We start from the raw sequence: 16,173 nt of genomic DNA on the forward strand, positions 1-16,173 counted from the left end.
AGTAGGTCACTATCTAACAAGTTAGACTATCAGAGGTAATTGTTAACGTGACAGTTATTGGAGACCCGACATCCTACTAAAGAGGATTAGCTTCAGTGGCTGTAGTATCTTCCCCTTCTGACTGAGGAGATTGGACTTGGTCCGATTGCTCTGGAGAAGGTTGGACTTGGTCCGATTGCTCAGGTTGATCCTGCCTACTTTGTTCTTCAACTTTAATTCTGGCAATAATCTTTTGAGCCTGTTCGCCTTAAGAGATTAGTTATCTCTAAGAACGACATTCTGCAACTCCTATTCGGGCTAGTAGGTCAGTTTGTAAGTAGTGTCGACAGGTTTGTACTAGGGTAGACTGTGTCATACCCGTCGAACATCGCAGAGCCATATTTCGAAACCTTTTGACGAAGGCTTTGACTGATTCCCTCTTCTTCTGCTTAGTAGCGAGAAGGGTATGGATGGAGACTTCTGTATCCTCTTCAAAGAATCTTGACAGGAAGAGTCTCTCTAGATCCGCCCACTTTTGGATACAGCCCGCAGGCAGTTTCCTGAACCATTCAAAGGCAATTCCCTTGGGGGTGCAAATAAACAGTGGAGCCAGTATGGCATCGTTTGATATTACATTTCCAGTCTGTGACTTGAAATGATAGATATGTTGGTTCGGTGATCCTGTGCCGTCAAAAGTTTGTAGCGTCGGAACTTCAAATTTTGGAGGATAAGGGGCTGCATCCCATTCGACAGGATAGGGCCTGATAACTCCCTCATCTTGGAGCTCACTTCTGTTGGTAATGGCGTTGAGGCGGGCCTCCAATTCTTCCATTTTGGCAGACTGAAGATTCTGCTCGTTCTCAGTCTCTCTTCCTTCATCAGAGGAAGATTCCAGGCTGTGGGCTTCTTGGTCAGAAGCCGCATCATCAACCACTTTTCCCTTCCCTTTGCTTGTGTGGGGTCGGGATGAAGACGCTTTTCCTCTCCGGGAAGATTCTTGCCTAAGCGGCGAATCTGTCTCCTGAGATTTGGCCTTGTCTGCGACGATTTGAGTCAACATGGCCATGAGTTCATTGATGGCCTCTTGTTGAGATTTGAGCATGGCCTCATGTTCATCAAGTCTCTTTGAAAGGTCTTCAGAATGTTCTGCCATGTGGGCGAAGCTCTCATGCCCAACGAAAGAGCTTGATGATTGGGACTCCGCAATGGCAGAGTGTTCGTCATCGGAATTAGTTCCTCTGGCTAAACCCCGATAGTTGATAGGAGGAATGGCTCCTGTTCGAGTCCGAGTACGTTGGTAGATTCCTTCAAACTCGTTAGTGATTTCTCTGACGCTTGGAGAACGATCTATCTCTGACTCGTCAGAATTAGGGGTTGATAATCTGCCTCTACCAACCATGTTAGAAGTGACTCCAAGGTATTCATCCTCTAAAGCCGTCTTCCTATGAGGATGTCGTCGATTATTGAGCAAAACGACATTCGTCAGTCGGTTGAACATTGACAGTAATTCCCGCAAGTCAGAGACTTAGGATGAACCTCTCACGGAGCGTGAGGGTAAAGATGGAACCCCCTGTCCGTTAAAGGATGGGACCGGTTCTTGGTAAACATGAATTTTAAATCCATGTTGATCATTTTGAACACGACAAATCACATCGTGTTCCAAAGAAGGAACACGAGGGTCGTGTTTAGCTTGATTAACGCAAGACCAAAGTCTGCGTTTTGCTAGTGAAACGCAGTCCTGCGATCTGCGTTCGGATTCTGAAACGCACTCCTGAGAGTTGCGTTCAGTTTGTGAAACGCACTCCTGAGAGTTGCGTTTTGGTTCTGGGACGCACTCTTGAGAGTTGCGTTCAGGTTCTGGGACGCACTCTTGAGAGTTGCGTTCAGCCAGATCAACGCGGTTTTGAGGTCTGCGTTTTGATGTTGAAACGCACTCCTGAGAGTTGCGTTTGGGTTCTGAAACGCACTCCTGAGAGTTGCGTTCTGCCAAATCAACGCAGTTTTGAGGTCTGCGTTTTGATGTTAGAACGCGCCTCTGAAAGATGTGTTCTATTTGGGAAACGCACACCTGAGGGTTGCATTTAGCTTGGCTTATGCAGAGCTTATGTTGAGGCTCATAAACGCGGAGTTCGCGTTGATTGGAGGATCGGCTTTTTTGGCGTTGTGCCGAAATCGAGTCTTCTCCTTTAGAGAGGGGACTGTATGAACAGTGCAACCCCCATGGGAGATAGTCTTTAGATGAGTTGGCTACAACTGGAGCTTTAGTCTCCTCGGAAACTTTGTGGATCTTGCGCATAGCCTTGGGGCTAAGGGATCCGGAGGAGAGGGCCTCCTCATACTTGGCTTGATCAAACTCGATAATCAGAGTTTCAACGGTCGTTCCAGTGAGATGAACGTCGGATTGCACCACCACTTCTTCGTCAGAGGAGCTAGTCCCCAGCGGAGTCGCCATCTTTTGTTTGTTGGAAATTTACAGTAAAAAGACAATGAAAGAAAAATTGACTTGTATTTCTCTCAAAATCAATTACAATTTGGATTCCGATTACAAAAGAGAGGAGAATGAATTTGATTCTCCCCTTTGTTTAAAATTGGGTTCTTCACGGTGGCGATGGAGTGCCTCCCTCGAATGCTCGCGTCGAGTTTGCTCTCCGTTGACGATCCGAACATCTTGATTCACTGGAACGATGTTTTCTCCTCACGATTTGATGCTGTGGAGAACTTGCGTGGCAAGTTTGAAAATAACTCTTAACGATTTTATAACTCTGAACGAGTTTTAGAAGAACTTGCAGAGCAAGTTTTGAATTCTGATCAAGTTGATAACTCTGACGAGTTTTAGAAGAACTTGCAGAGCAAGTTTTGAACTCTGATCGAGTTGATAACTCTGAACGAGTTTGAACTCTTGAAAAAGAGTTGATTTGAACCGAAAGTCAGTTATAAGCCAAGGCCGAATAATTTCAAAGGCTTCAATAAAAGCCTTCCAAAATGATTCAAGAGCTCCTTCAAATCGCTGATCTCCAAAGCTCTCTGTTGCTGCAGAAAGCTCAAAGATGCCCGATCAAGGATCCCCAAAAAATTCAGCCAAAAAAAAAGCCCCGAACTCAGTTGAGTTTTCCACTATTTATAGGGAATTAAGGGGTGTAACCGCCCCCTTAAATCTCTCCTTAATGAAGGTTTAATGAGGTATAACTCCCCCCATAAATCTCTCCATGATAGGGTAGTGATCCCCTAAAATCTTGGGGAGAAAACGGTTCTGGAACTGTTCAAATCATGCTTGAACGAGTCAAACACTGAAAACAGCGTTCTGGGCCCGAACTGTGCGTTTCTGGACCTGAAACGCAGAGTTGGGGTTGAAAAACGCACAGCTGGGTGGCCTGTAAACGCACAGTTGGGACGTTTCAGGCTGAAAACGCACAGTTGGGACGTTTTAGGCTGAAAACGCACAGTTGGCCTGTTTAAAGGCTGAAAACGCACAGGTCGTGCTGTTTTAGAGACGAACTCTGCGTTTTAGGCCAAAAACGTAGAGTTAGGCCTGTTTAAAGGCTGCAAACGCACAGGTCGTGCTGTTTTAGAGACGAACTCTGCGTTTTAGGCTGAAAACGCAGAGTTAGGCCTGTTTAAAGGCTGGAAACGCAGAGTTAGGCCTGTTTAAAGGTTGAAAACGCACAGTTAAGCCTGTTTTAGAGATTAACTCTGCGTTTTGATGTTGAAAACGCAGAGTTGAGCCTGTTTTAGGCTAAAAACGCACAGTTCGTGCTGTTTTAGAGATTATAAACTCTGCGTTTTGAGGTTATAACGCTGGTTCGACCTGTGTGTTTTGACTCTGTAATGCAGAGGCGAACCTTAGGCGGGCTTGGCGAGCTTCAAGCTAAGTCCAATGTTCTGACGAAGTCTGGTCTTGCAGACGGACTTCAAAACATAATCTGCTACGAAGAACATGTCATAACTTTCAAATCGTAAGTCGGAATTAGACGAATTATATATGAAAATCGGCTATCTCGACGAGACGGGGCCATCCGAACCTAGCCAAAGGCTTCGGTTCGCTTCCTCCGTTTCGCCAAATTCCTTACGGTTTGAGAGATATCTGCATTCTAATATGAAGAGACCGTCAATTTGTAGTCTCTTTTGCCAGAGCTTTGCACAGATCGTCCTCTTGTAATCTTCGTCTTGGCTCCTTGAAAATATGAGAGTCGTCAGATTGTAACTCCCGATGTTGATTGTGAAGGCTGTTGAATTGGGGCCTTCATTAGTTGTTGTAAAGGTCGTCAGATTGTAACCTTCTACGTGAAAGTCCTCAAATTGTAGCCTTCTGGAAGTCGTCAAATTGTAACTTCCATCGTCGGTGTTTGATGGGGGATCAACTATCTATTGTGATTTTTAGACAGCCTACAATAAGTTAAATAAAAAATGAGTTTAGGAAACTTCTCAATAAACAAGAGGGACTGTAGAATGATGATGAGGATGAGATCCTCAATTGCAATTGAATGTCTCTTGTTGTTGTAGAAAACTCCTCTTTTGAAACAAATCATAAACAAGCTTAAAACGCTTGTTAAACTTTTTATGAAACTCAATTTAAACAAACTTCTTAGTTGATTAGAAAGAGGGAAGCAATGGGGTATTTATACCCACTCAAGACATCAGCCAAAACCATATTGAAAAGACCAAAAAACCCCAGAACATAAGATCACAAAATAGCCGTTATAACACAACGATCAGATCGGCGGTCGACCGTGAAATACTGGCGGTCGACCACGAAGAACAAAATCACGTAAATAGTTCTGGAAAGCGAGAGACTCTGGACTTGCTACGGTTGACCGTCATGGTCGACCACAAGTCAATAATAGAGGCCAATTCTGGTCTTTGGACTGCAGGTGGTCGACCGTCACGGTCGACCGCAAACTGACACAATAAAATGACAGGTTTTGAACCTGTTTAGCTAACTTTGAAAATTTGTTTAAAAATATTAAATGGTTTCCAAAAATAGTAGAACTTTGGAGAAAGTTTATAAATGAGAGAATAAACATGTTTGAAAAGGAATTTTTGGAAATGTAATTTTCGTTTGTGAAAACTCACAGTTTTTGAAAAGTGTACATAAAACCTGTTTTTCATGAAAAAAAATTGAACTATGACTTATGAAAGTGTGTTTACATTTCATGAATACTTTGTATATGTATTATGAACTATGAAAAACATATAAGCAAAAAACAGTAACTATTGATACGATGTTTTGACAAAAAACATTTTCGTAGAAAGAAAAAACAAACAAGCTGTGTGTGCATATATGTTGAGCTTTAAACATAATCACACAATATACGTTAACAAACTTATTTTTACACTTAAGGAAAGCACACACATGATCTTGAATCTTTAACTCTTGATGTATATAGCTTTTCACCATGTGTAGAATTCCTGAAAAGAAAAACAAACCACGAATACTAGAAAACAAATTAGTTATAAATTGTTTGCCAAATCATCATCAAAACCAAAGGGCCAACAATCTCCCCCTTTTTGATGATGACAAATAATTTCTTAACTGAGATAGAATTCATATGAATAAACCAAATACAACATGTAAATACAACATGTAGTTTTCTCCCCCTTTGACAACATCAAAATGGGGAAAAGATAAGAGCGAAGTTCCCCTGCATTCATGCACAGACATTAAACAATAAGCATTCATGCTCCCCCTGTCAATATGCATAAAATGCAAGAAGAACATAGGAAAAACATAAACATATGAGATTATAATAGAAGCAATTTCTTGTACAAGAGATATATGCATACAAGCTTGGAAGCCAAACCACACTTTTAACAAAATTAGCATCTTCAGCAGCATATTTTCAAAATACATTGTTCAAAGGATGTAAATACCATTAAAAAGACATAAGCTACCATAACCACAAGAAACATAGTTGTAGTTCCACAATCACAAAAGATCACATAGTTTTCAGACACGAACCATAATAGTTATTACAACTCCAACACAAAAGAGAAACATAACAACTAGTTTAGTTTTTCAAAAACACAAGTGAAGTATAATATCCTTCATCAATCATCACCCTCGTCATCAGATCTAGAGCCATAAGTAGAGTCACCTTCAGCATCCTCTTCAGAGACGGAGTCAGAACTAGGAGTAGGATCCGAAATCCCGAGTGACTGGCGCTAAAGACAGATAAGCATACTAATGTCCTTCTGAATCTCTGAGACCTGAGTCTCAAGGTGATCTAAATAGCCATAGACATCAGAAGGTGAGATAGTAGTAGGACGGGAATGGGGTCTGGAGCTAGAGGGTTGAGAAGATTATGGTTCTGTAGGGACGAAGGATAGGGAATCAGAAATTTGCATGCGCGAAAGAGCGACCCTATCAAAATACTCTTTGCTGGGATCAACTTTGGTTTCATGTGTAAGGTCAACACCGAAGTGTTGAAGGATAAGAGTTATGAAAGAACCAAAGGGAAGGAATTTAGAATGCTTGCTTGCCATGTTTTGAAGAAAAACATTCGCCCAATTCAATTTTATCTTGGCGAATATAGCAAATACAACATTCACCTTATCTAGAGCAAAATGATCAAAGCTACCGGTTTTAGGAATAAGGTTTTGAGCAACAATTTGAGCAATAATTTTGCCAGTGGGATTTTGTGAATTGTTGTTCATGGGGTAAGAGCAGCCGGGCTTAAATAAAAGAGCATTCATGTTCGGATCGTCGTGATCGATAGACATGAGCTCGACATCACATGACGGGATCTTAAGGATGCCCGCAAGTTCGCTAGCAGAAAAGGAAATATCAACATGCTTAACAGAGGTTTTGATAGTCGGGAGACCATCAGTAGAGGTTAAGACAGATAAGTTTGCATAAAACAAGTACATAAGAAAGGGATAATGAGGAACTTTACGTTTCTCATCCAAAAGGTCATGAAGACCAATAACAGATAGCATCTCAAAAATGTTGCAAATGGCTAAATCATCATATTTTATATATCTGCCTGATAAAATTTTCAATTTACAAAGGTCCCTATACTTTTTAACTAGAGACTTATAAAGCAAGAAATCTTCATAGTGAATGGCACTAGAAGAGGAAGCAACATCTGGTTTAGAACGTTTCTTAGGTGGCATGCTTACAATTGTTGAAAGATGAAAATGAATGAAGCCCTAGATGAAAACCCTAGAATATGAAATAGAACCCTAGAATCAAAGATGAAAAGGAAAGAGATGAGGAAAGAGATTACCCAACAGAGATAATGGCTGGGGTTGTTGTAGGAGGAGCACAACCGTTCCAGGAGAGCTGACGGGCGACCGCAGGGTTTTCTTGATCGATGATGAGATTTGGGGAAAAAAGAGAATGACCGGAAGATGAAGAGGGTCGGGTCAGTTAGAGGAACAAACCAATGGCTAGGATAGAGATTTGGGAGAGATGAGAGGTCTAAATGCATTCGGGTGTTAAAACAACAAAATCCAAAACCCATTAAAAAAATGGGAAAATCATGTGCGGTCGACCGTGGGCAGTCGACCGCGACAATTACAGAGCCAAAACTTTGGGGCAGAAACAAAGTCGGTCGACCGTGACGGTCGATCGTGAGAAAATCTAACAGAAAATTTATAAAAATTGCTGAAATTCATGAAATTTGTCATTTGGATCCTTATACAGCTTTGTTTTATAAGAAATTATATATGTATGAAAACTTTTAGCTAGTAATCCATGAAAATACTTTTATTTTAACTTATTAAAAAATCAACATTGAAGCTCAAATCAACTATTCAAAACAAACAAAACAAAAAAATATGAGATTGAGCATATTTTGGTACCCAAGTCTTTTGGTACCAATAAAAGTAGGGACATGACCCCTATCATGTGAATCCAAAGCCCTAGGGTTATGAGCCCATTTGGGAGTATTTTATGCACGGATATGGTCAAAACAAAAATCGTATACATGACCCATACGATTGCAATTTTTGCAATGTAGGATTTTGAATAGTTTGCGTCGACCGAATTGTTGTGCACGTGGTTCATTTGCAAAAGTAGGTTTTTCTTTGTAATTATTTTGCAAACGAGAATTTTTTTTAAATCAAAACAAAACATGGCCAAATGACCAAAACGACCACAGTATTCACATTTGTACACATGAGCATGTTTATGATTTACACTATGTGTGTGTACATGTGTATGAGATGAAGATGAGCATGTTTATGATTTACACTATGTGTGTGTACATGTGTATGAGATGAAGAAGCTTGATGGGATGCACAATTATGTGTGTGTACATGTGTATGAGATGAAGAAGCTTGATGGGATGCACAATCATGAATAGGTTTGTCAAGCTTTTGTGCATTATGACAGAATTTGGCTATATGGCCTTTAAGACCACAAATAGAATATTTGTAAATTTTGTCATACATGTGTGCATAGTGAATAGGTTTCTTAGAAGAATTATCATAGTACTTTACACATAAGTCCATAAGATTTTTGTTGTTAGAAATACAAGTGTTTAGTGTTGAATCTAAGGTTGATATGTGTTTTTTTATTTGATTCAACTTATCATTGTGCATACAAGTATTGCTACTAGAAGTAGGATAACATGATCATTTACCATAGAGTTTAATTTATTTTTGCTAATCTTTACTTCTAACATGGCATCATATTTTTCATGAAGCAACCTAGCATTTTCTAATCTTAAAATTTCATTGCATTCTTTAAGATTTATATTTTCCTTTGCAATGAGATCAAACTTAGTGACTAGAGTTTCATGAGAGGATTTCATATTAACATGCTTACTTTTCAAATCAATATAGCTATTGTATAATTTTTCAAATTCATGCGCAAGCTCATCAAAAGTAATATCATCATCACTATCGAGCTCGCGTACCTCACTAGGGCTATCACCTAGTGGTCGTGTACATGAAGCTACTTTAGAACTTGAAGCAGAATTTTCCAACTCTTGTCGGATAGCCTCCAAGTCCCCTTGATGTGCTTCCAATAATTTCGATAGCGTATAAGCACTATCAAAAGAATTAAGTTTGTTAGTAAATGATGAGTCAAAAGCATTAACTAACAATTCTAACAAAGACTTGTTCATGGAAAATAATCTAAGATCATCTTTACACCACTTGGATTTCTCCAAAGTGGGTATACTATAAACACACTCTATAATTTCCCATAAATCAAAGTGTTTAGATCGAACAAAAAGTTTGAATCGAACACACCATTGAGCATAAGGAAAAATATCCACACGAGGAACAACATTAGTAGCATAAAATAGACTAGATGCACCGTACATATCCATAATGATTATATGTATGCAAGCAAGACGCAATCAAAACTAGATTAGCACAATAAGATAATTTGGATCTTTAACTCAAGGCGATAAGACCGTAAATCAAAGAGCATCAAGCTCTAATACCAATTGTTAGACCCTAGAGGGGGGTGATTAGGGTATTATGCTAATCTAATCCGATTTTATGCCAATTAAAACTTATATTGATTAATTTGTTCTTGCAAAAGATATATGAGATAGATATGAACAAGAATGAGAAATATAAGCACAAATTGAATATACGCCAAGCAAGTACAAACACACGATATGTTCGTGAGGTTCGGTCCCCACGACCTACGTCCCAGCTCCTCACCTCGAGGAGATCTCTACTATCACAATCAGGTTTGGAAGCCGAAACTTCTACACACTCGGTTTACAAGTTCACCGAAAAACTCTAACAATCAATCACTATGCAATCATACTTTACACACTAAATGTAGGTCTTTAGCCCGTGTCCTCCTCCTCAAGTGCCCGGATACAACCTCTACCTAGGTTTGTTAACTGACACAACTCCTCTTGGATTCGACCCCGTCTCACACCACACACTTCTCTCAGTGTACAAGTGTATTACAAGTGATACAATGTAAGTTCAAATACAATGATTTGCTCTCTATAATGAATGAGAACACAATGAAGCTCACTCTCTCTAAATCACACACCACTACCCAATAATATATTGTATGAAAATATTATAAGCTCAACAAAGGTGTGTGTGATAAAAGCGAATAATAAATATGCAACTCAATTAGTATAGCTAAGATATGAATGTGAATAATGAATCAATAAGTTATATAAAAATGAGTTTAGGAAACTTCTCAATAAACAAGAGGGGCTGTAGAATGATGATGAGGATGAGATCCTTAATTGTAATTGAATGTCTCTTGTTGTTGTAGAAAACTCCTCTTTTGAAACAAATCATAAACAAGCTTAAAACACTTGTTAAACTTTTTATGAAACTCAATTTAAACAAACTTCTTAGTTGATTAGAAAGAGGGAAGCAATGGGGTATTTATACCTACTCAAGACATCAGCCAAAACCATATTGAAAAGACCAAAAAAACCCAGAACATAAGATCACAAAATAGTCATTATAACACAATGGTCAGATCGGCGGTCGACCGTGAAATACTAGCGGTCGACCACGAAGAACAAAATCAGGCAAATAGTTATGGAAAGCAGGCGGTCGACCATGGCGGGCGACCCCGAACTGGACTTGCTACGGTTGACCGTCACGGTCGACCACAAGTCAATAATAGAGGCCAATTCTGGTCTTTGGACCGCAGGCGGTCGACCGTCACGGTCGATCGCAAACTGACACAATAAAATGACAGGTTTTGAACCTGTTTAGCTGACTTTAAAATTTTGTTTAAAAATATTAAATGATTTCCAAAAATAGTAAAACTTTGGGGAAAGTTTATAAATGAGAGATTAAACATGTTTGAAAAGGAATTTTTGGAAATACAATTTTTCGTTTGTGAAAACTCACTATTTTTGAAAAGTATACATAAAACCTGTTTTTCATGAAAACAAAAATTTAACTATGACTTATGAAAGTGTGTTTACATTTCATGAATACTTTGTATATGTATTATGAACTATGAAAAACATATAAGCAAAAAATAGCAACTATTGATACGATGTTTTGGCAAAAAACATTTTCGTAGAAAGAAAAACAAACAAACTGTGTGTGCATATATGTTGAGCTTTAAACATAATCACACAATATATGTTAACAAACTTATTTTTACACTTAAGGAAAGCGCACACATGATCTTGAATCTTTAACTCTTGATGTATATAGCTTTTCACCATGTGTAGAATTCCTGAAAAGGAAAACAAACTACGAATACTAAAAAACAAATTAGCTACAAATTGTTTGGAAAATCATCATCAAAACCAAAGGGCCAACAATTTTGACGTTCCTCGGTCACTTGACCCTCGTCAGACTTGTTGACCTTGGACTGGTCAGCTCTCGATCGATAATGAAAACCGTCTAGCGAGACCAAAGCTCGAGCCCTACGGCAAGCTTGGTTTTGGCGCTAATGTTGTCGAGTGCGTCTTGACAGTGGAGCAACAAGAACTTTTGCCTCAGCCGATGCTAGGTGAGGTTCGTTATCAAAAGCCATAGTTTGGCTAGTAGAAGCCGAAGTTCAGCTAGATTGCTTGACAACCCATTTCTTAGCCTGACGACTAGTTGTTGGAGCCTCCTCTTTGAGGCGCATAGACTTTTCTTCAAGGTTAACTCGAGTTGAATCATCATAAACCCCTTGGGCTGAAGTCTCATATGAGACTTGACGGCACTTACTTGCTTTCGTGGGACTAGATGCTCCAGAGGAGATATACTCCTCGTACTTGGTCTGGTCAAACTCGATGACTAGGGTTTTAACTTCAGTTCCTACTATAATCTTATCTGATTGCACCACCACCATCTCGTCAGAAAGAATGGTTTCTCCCACTGTGGTCGCCATCGTCTGTTGGGTCGAAAAAATTGATGTTTGATTGATTTCTTGTTTTAAAAAAAATGGGTTCGATCACTTGGTACAAAACCCTCACAATCACCCACACTGTCTTTCTCGATTACAGATGAAGAGAAGATTAATTTAGCTCCTCCTTGTTTAACGTGGGCTCTTGGTGGCGAAAGGATGCTTCTCTCGATGCTCAAGCTGAGATTGCTTCCCGTTGACGATCAGAATATGATCACAAAAGCTTCTGATGGTCGGTCGATGATCTCTTTTTGCATAGCAACGAAAGATCAAGGCTCCAAGGTCTCTCCCGAATCTAGTCTCTCCGAACTTCCCTTTTCATAGCCGCTCATGGCTATTTATAGGGTTTCAGCACGTAACCAATGTACTAAAATTGTGGGTAGAGGGCACAACTTCCTCCTTCAATTCAGCCCGCGTTAGTTAGTAGGGCGAAACATGCTCCTGAAGCTTAGCCCACATGGTTGACTAAGTCTTTAAACCATTGTAGTTGGATCACCTGCGGACAACGAGCCTCGCTGTATGGTGAAGTTCATCTGATTGAACGAGCATCAATATGCAGCGAAGTTCGTCTTATAGGGCTAACTTTGTAGTATAATGAATTGTCTTCACTGATCTCGTCTGACGAGCTTCGTATTCACCAATGAATTTTGTCTTTGATAACCAAGTTCTAATTGTGTAGCGAGCCTCATTTTCACCAACGATCTTTAAGTCTGATGATATTCAATGATGAACTCCGAATTTCGCATCTTACGACAAACTCCAAACTTCATTTTCAATGACGAGATCCGAACCTCGTATCCAACGACGAGCTTCGAACTTTGTTTCTAATGACGAGCTCCGAACCTCGTATCCCATAACGAACTTCGAACTTCATTTCTAATGACGAGTTTCAAACCTCGTATCCAACGACAAGCTTCGAACCTCATATCTAATAGGGATCCTCGCTGGGCGGCGAGGTTCGTCCCTATGACGACCCTCATCATGTTTTGAAGTTCGATATTTTTTAATGCCTACAAGTGTATGCAGGAAAGACATCTTCCTCAGCCTCATTAGTGTAGTGGGCAGTGGCATCATTAATATGCTCATTCATTTCATCAAGTGTACTAGCACCAATGCGGGGCATTTTCATATCTTTCTGATATAAATTCTGAAAGAGGTACTCAGCCCACTGTCCCTGCTTAACACCGCTCCCCCGTGTCCCAATAATCTGTGCGCATATTTGGAAATGACATATTAATTTCCAATAAGTGGCATAAATTTTAGGAGCAGCCTTTCTCAAAATCCTTAACTCTTCATTCTCTGGGATGAATTCTTCATAGGGTAGCTCTCCAAATGACAGTCTTGAAATCTCAAACATTTCATGGAGAGTAAAACCTAGTTCCCCAATAGGTGTGAAAAGTGCACTGGTGTTCGGATTGTAAAACTCCAACATTACGAAAAGGGCACTGTAGTTTGGAGAAATCCTGTATCAGGTAGCCAATATCATGGTCCTTAGGACAGAAACTTCAAGTCGCCCTTTCAATTCATCCAGGACAAAGTTGATCATCCGGGCCCACCATCAAGTCTTGTTAGAGTGCACCCATGTTGGAGCCCTAAAGTCTTATGCGGAAAACTATCCCTTCGCAGATATGAACTTTCTGACGAATGTATTCGCTAGCTTAGAAGATTCACCAACTGGATGCTCCTTCTTAACTAAACCAGGCTTCAAAGCCATAACTTGTTGATTGAAGCTAGCTGGGCTAATGCCATGATGAGTAAGGTGTCCGATAGCTACTCCACCCTGTTCTCGAACAAGTTCCCAGTCCATGGATCGTGGATAGGAGAACACTGGTAATATGAGATTGGAAACACTCGTTCCATGTTCTGTAGGAAGAGGGGACGACTGTTGACAGTTCGCAGCCATTTATAATTACCGTTAAACATCCGAGCAGTATCCATCTTAACAGAATCTCCAAAGAGGAATGTTGGTTTCTTCAGCACTTTTCGCTTAGCTGTCTCAAGTTTCGCATTCGTAACAAGGGCTCTGAGGGTCTCTGGAAAAGATTGAGCGATGATTTTTGCTTGCTCCTTGTTAGTATCTTGGAATATTGGATATTCTAAGCGAAAGCTGAAGAGTACTTCTTTATCTACACCACATTCCTGACAGAAGTGGTGATGGAAGGAAATGGGCTCACTAGAGTAACGCACTGCACATGAAGAGATAATTGTCAGCGTTTAAACACTATGAAAGTTAAAAAGTCTAAGGATACTTAGTTGAAAATGCAAGGGTCAAACCCGCATTCCAAAATCAGAACGTAGAGGTCGATCCTGTGCTAAAACGCAAGGGTCAGACCCGTATTCCAAATTCAGAACGCAGAAGTCAATCCTGTGTTTCAAGCGCCAAATGGAAAGGTCGGACCTTGCATTTCAAATTCAAAAAACAAGGGTTAACCATGCGTTTTAAATCAGAGAACATAGAGGCTCACCCCTGCATTCCGATGACAAAACGAGAGTTTTCACTCTACGTTGGCAGTTCAAAACTTGTCGAAACAAGTTATTTTGGTCCTACCTTACCACTGATCGGAGGATCCGTTAGCGACGGTGCAGTCTCCTGAGGATTGCTGGTGACCTCAGCCGCTGACGCACCCTGAGCCACTGTAGGTTTCTTGGGTTTCAAGGTGGTTCTCTTCCTGAGAGTCATAAGATTCTCGTCGGAGAAGATGAAGAAAAATTCACCAGAGATCTGAACGAAGATGTTTGTTGGGTTCGTCAGAGAAGATGAATAGGATTCTTGTTGAGTTCGCTGAAGAAGAACATAAAAAAGTCGAATGACTTTTGATTTAACCTTTAGCAGTCTATTTTATAGACAGCTGGAGTTGTCAAATCAGAACGGGATTTTTGGCGAAAATCTCGCCCATCTTGAGTCGGTTAGACTGCTAAAGGCAAGGTTTAACCATACGTTTCAAGTTCCAAATGCAAGGTTTAACCCTGCGTTTTAGTTTTCAAACGTCAGGCCTAACCCTGCGTTTTAGCTTTCAAACGTTAGGTTTGACCCTGCGTTTTAGTTTTCAAACGTCAGGTCCAACCCTGCGTTTCAAGTTCCAAACGCAAGGTTTAACCCTGTGTTTTAGCTTTCAAACGTCAGGCCCAACCCTGCGTTTCAAGTTTCAAACGCAAAGTTTAATCTTGCGTTTCAACTTCTAAACGCAAAGGACCAATTCTGTGTTTTAGCTTTCAAATGTCAGATTTTTCTGTTTAACCCTCCCATCAAGTTACCACTGCCATTAGGGTTATTGTACAGAGAAGCTAGTAATGGCCATCAAGGTGATGAAAGCTGAGAAGAATTTGGCCTACGACAAGAAGCTATGCAGCCTCTTGGATGAGTACAGACAGATCCTAATCGCTGTCGTTGATAACACTGAGTTGGATCCATCTCAGATCTCTTTTTTTCAAATGCTTAACATTTCCACTAAGATTAACAAGGATACTGTTGAAATCATTACCCTTGTTGAACTGATCAAGGAAGGAGACAAAGTAGGTTCCTCTGAGGCTTCCCTCCTGGCCAAACTTGGGATAAAGCCCTTCTCATATGTGTTTGTGGTGCTCTCTGTCTATGACAACAGATCTGTCTTTGGCCCAGAGGTGCTCAACCTCACTGAGGATGACCTCGTTGACAAGCTTGCAATTGGTGTTTCTATGGTTGCTTCGCTACCTCTTGGCTCTATCTTACCCAACTTTTGTAGTTGTGCCTCACGTGTTCATCAATGCCTATAAGAACATCCTTGCTAGTGTTGTTAACACTGAATATACTTTCCCACAAGCTGAAAGGGTGAAAGAGTATCTCAAGGATCCAAGCAAGTTTGATGTTGCTATTGCCCCTGTTGCAGTTGCTGAGAATACTATTGCTCCTGATTCCATGGAAGATTCCAAGCAAGATTTCAAGCAGATTTTCAACATACATACCCTCATGTGGGTCTTGTTCAGCTAAACTTCTACAACTAAGTTCATGATGTTTCCGAAACAGACATAGTGAATAATCTTTCAACAAATCCTAGATCATTTTGGGGATCCAAAGTATTCCAAAAATTCGTTCCAGTCAACCGTAAACTTTTGAAAACTTTGGAGAAGATTCTGTAAGCTGTCTAAAAATTACTGCAGATAGTTGATCCCCATTGTAGGCTGTCTAAAAATCACAACGGATAGCTAATTCTCCATCGAACACTGATGATGGAAGTTACAATCTGACGACTTCCAGAAGGCTACAATTCGAAGATTTTCACATGTCAAAGAGTTAAAGCAAAGATTACAAAACGACAGTCTTTAGCAATACTCTGACAGAAAGGATTACAAATCGACGATCTCTTCAAACCAAGACGTGGAAGTCCTCCCCGCGTACTATCATCAAGACACTACACCGATTCAATCAC

The 16,173-nt window shown here is 40.3% G+C and overlaps 1 pseudogene; it reads left to right on the top strand.

Annotated features, from left to right (window-relative positions):
- Positions 15,059-15,734, top strand: LOC109832111 (annotated as a pseudogene).

Source organism: Asparagus officinalis, chromosome 1 (assembly GCF_001876935.1).
Source record: "Asparagus officinalis chromosome 1, Aspof.V1, whole genome shotgun sequence".
NCBI classification, from domain to species: Eukaryota; Viridiplantae; Streptophyta; class Magnoliopsida; order Asparagales; family Asparagaceae; genus Asparagus; species Asparagus officinalis.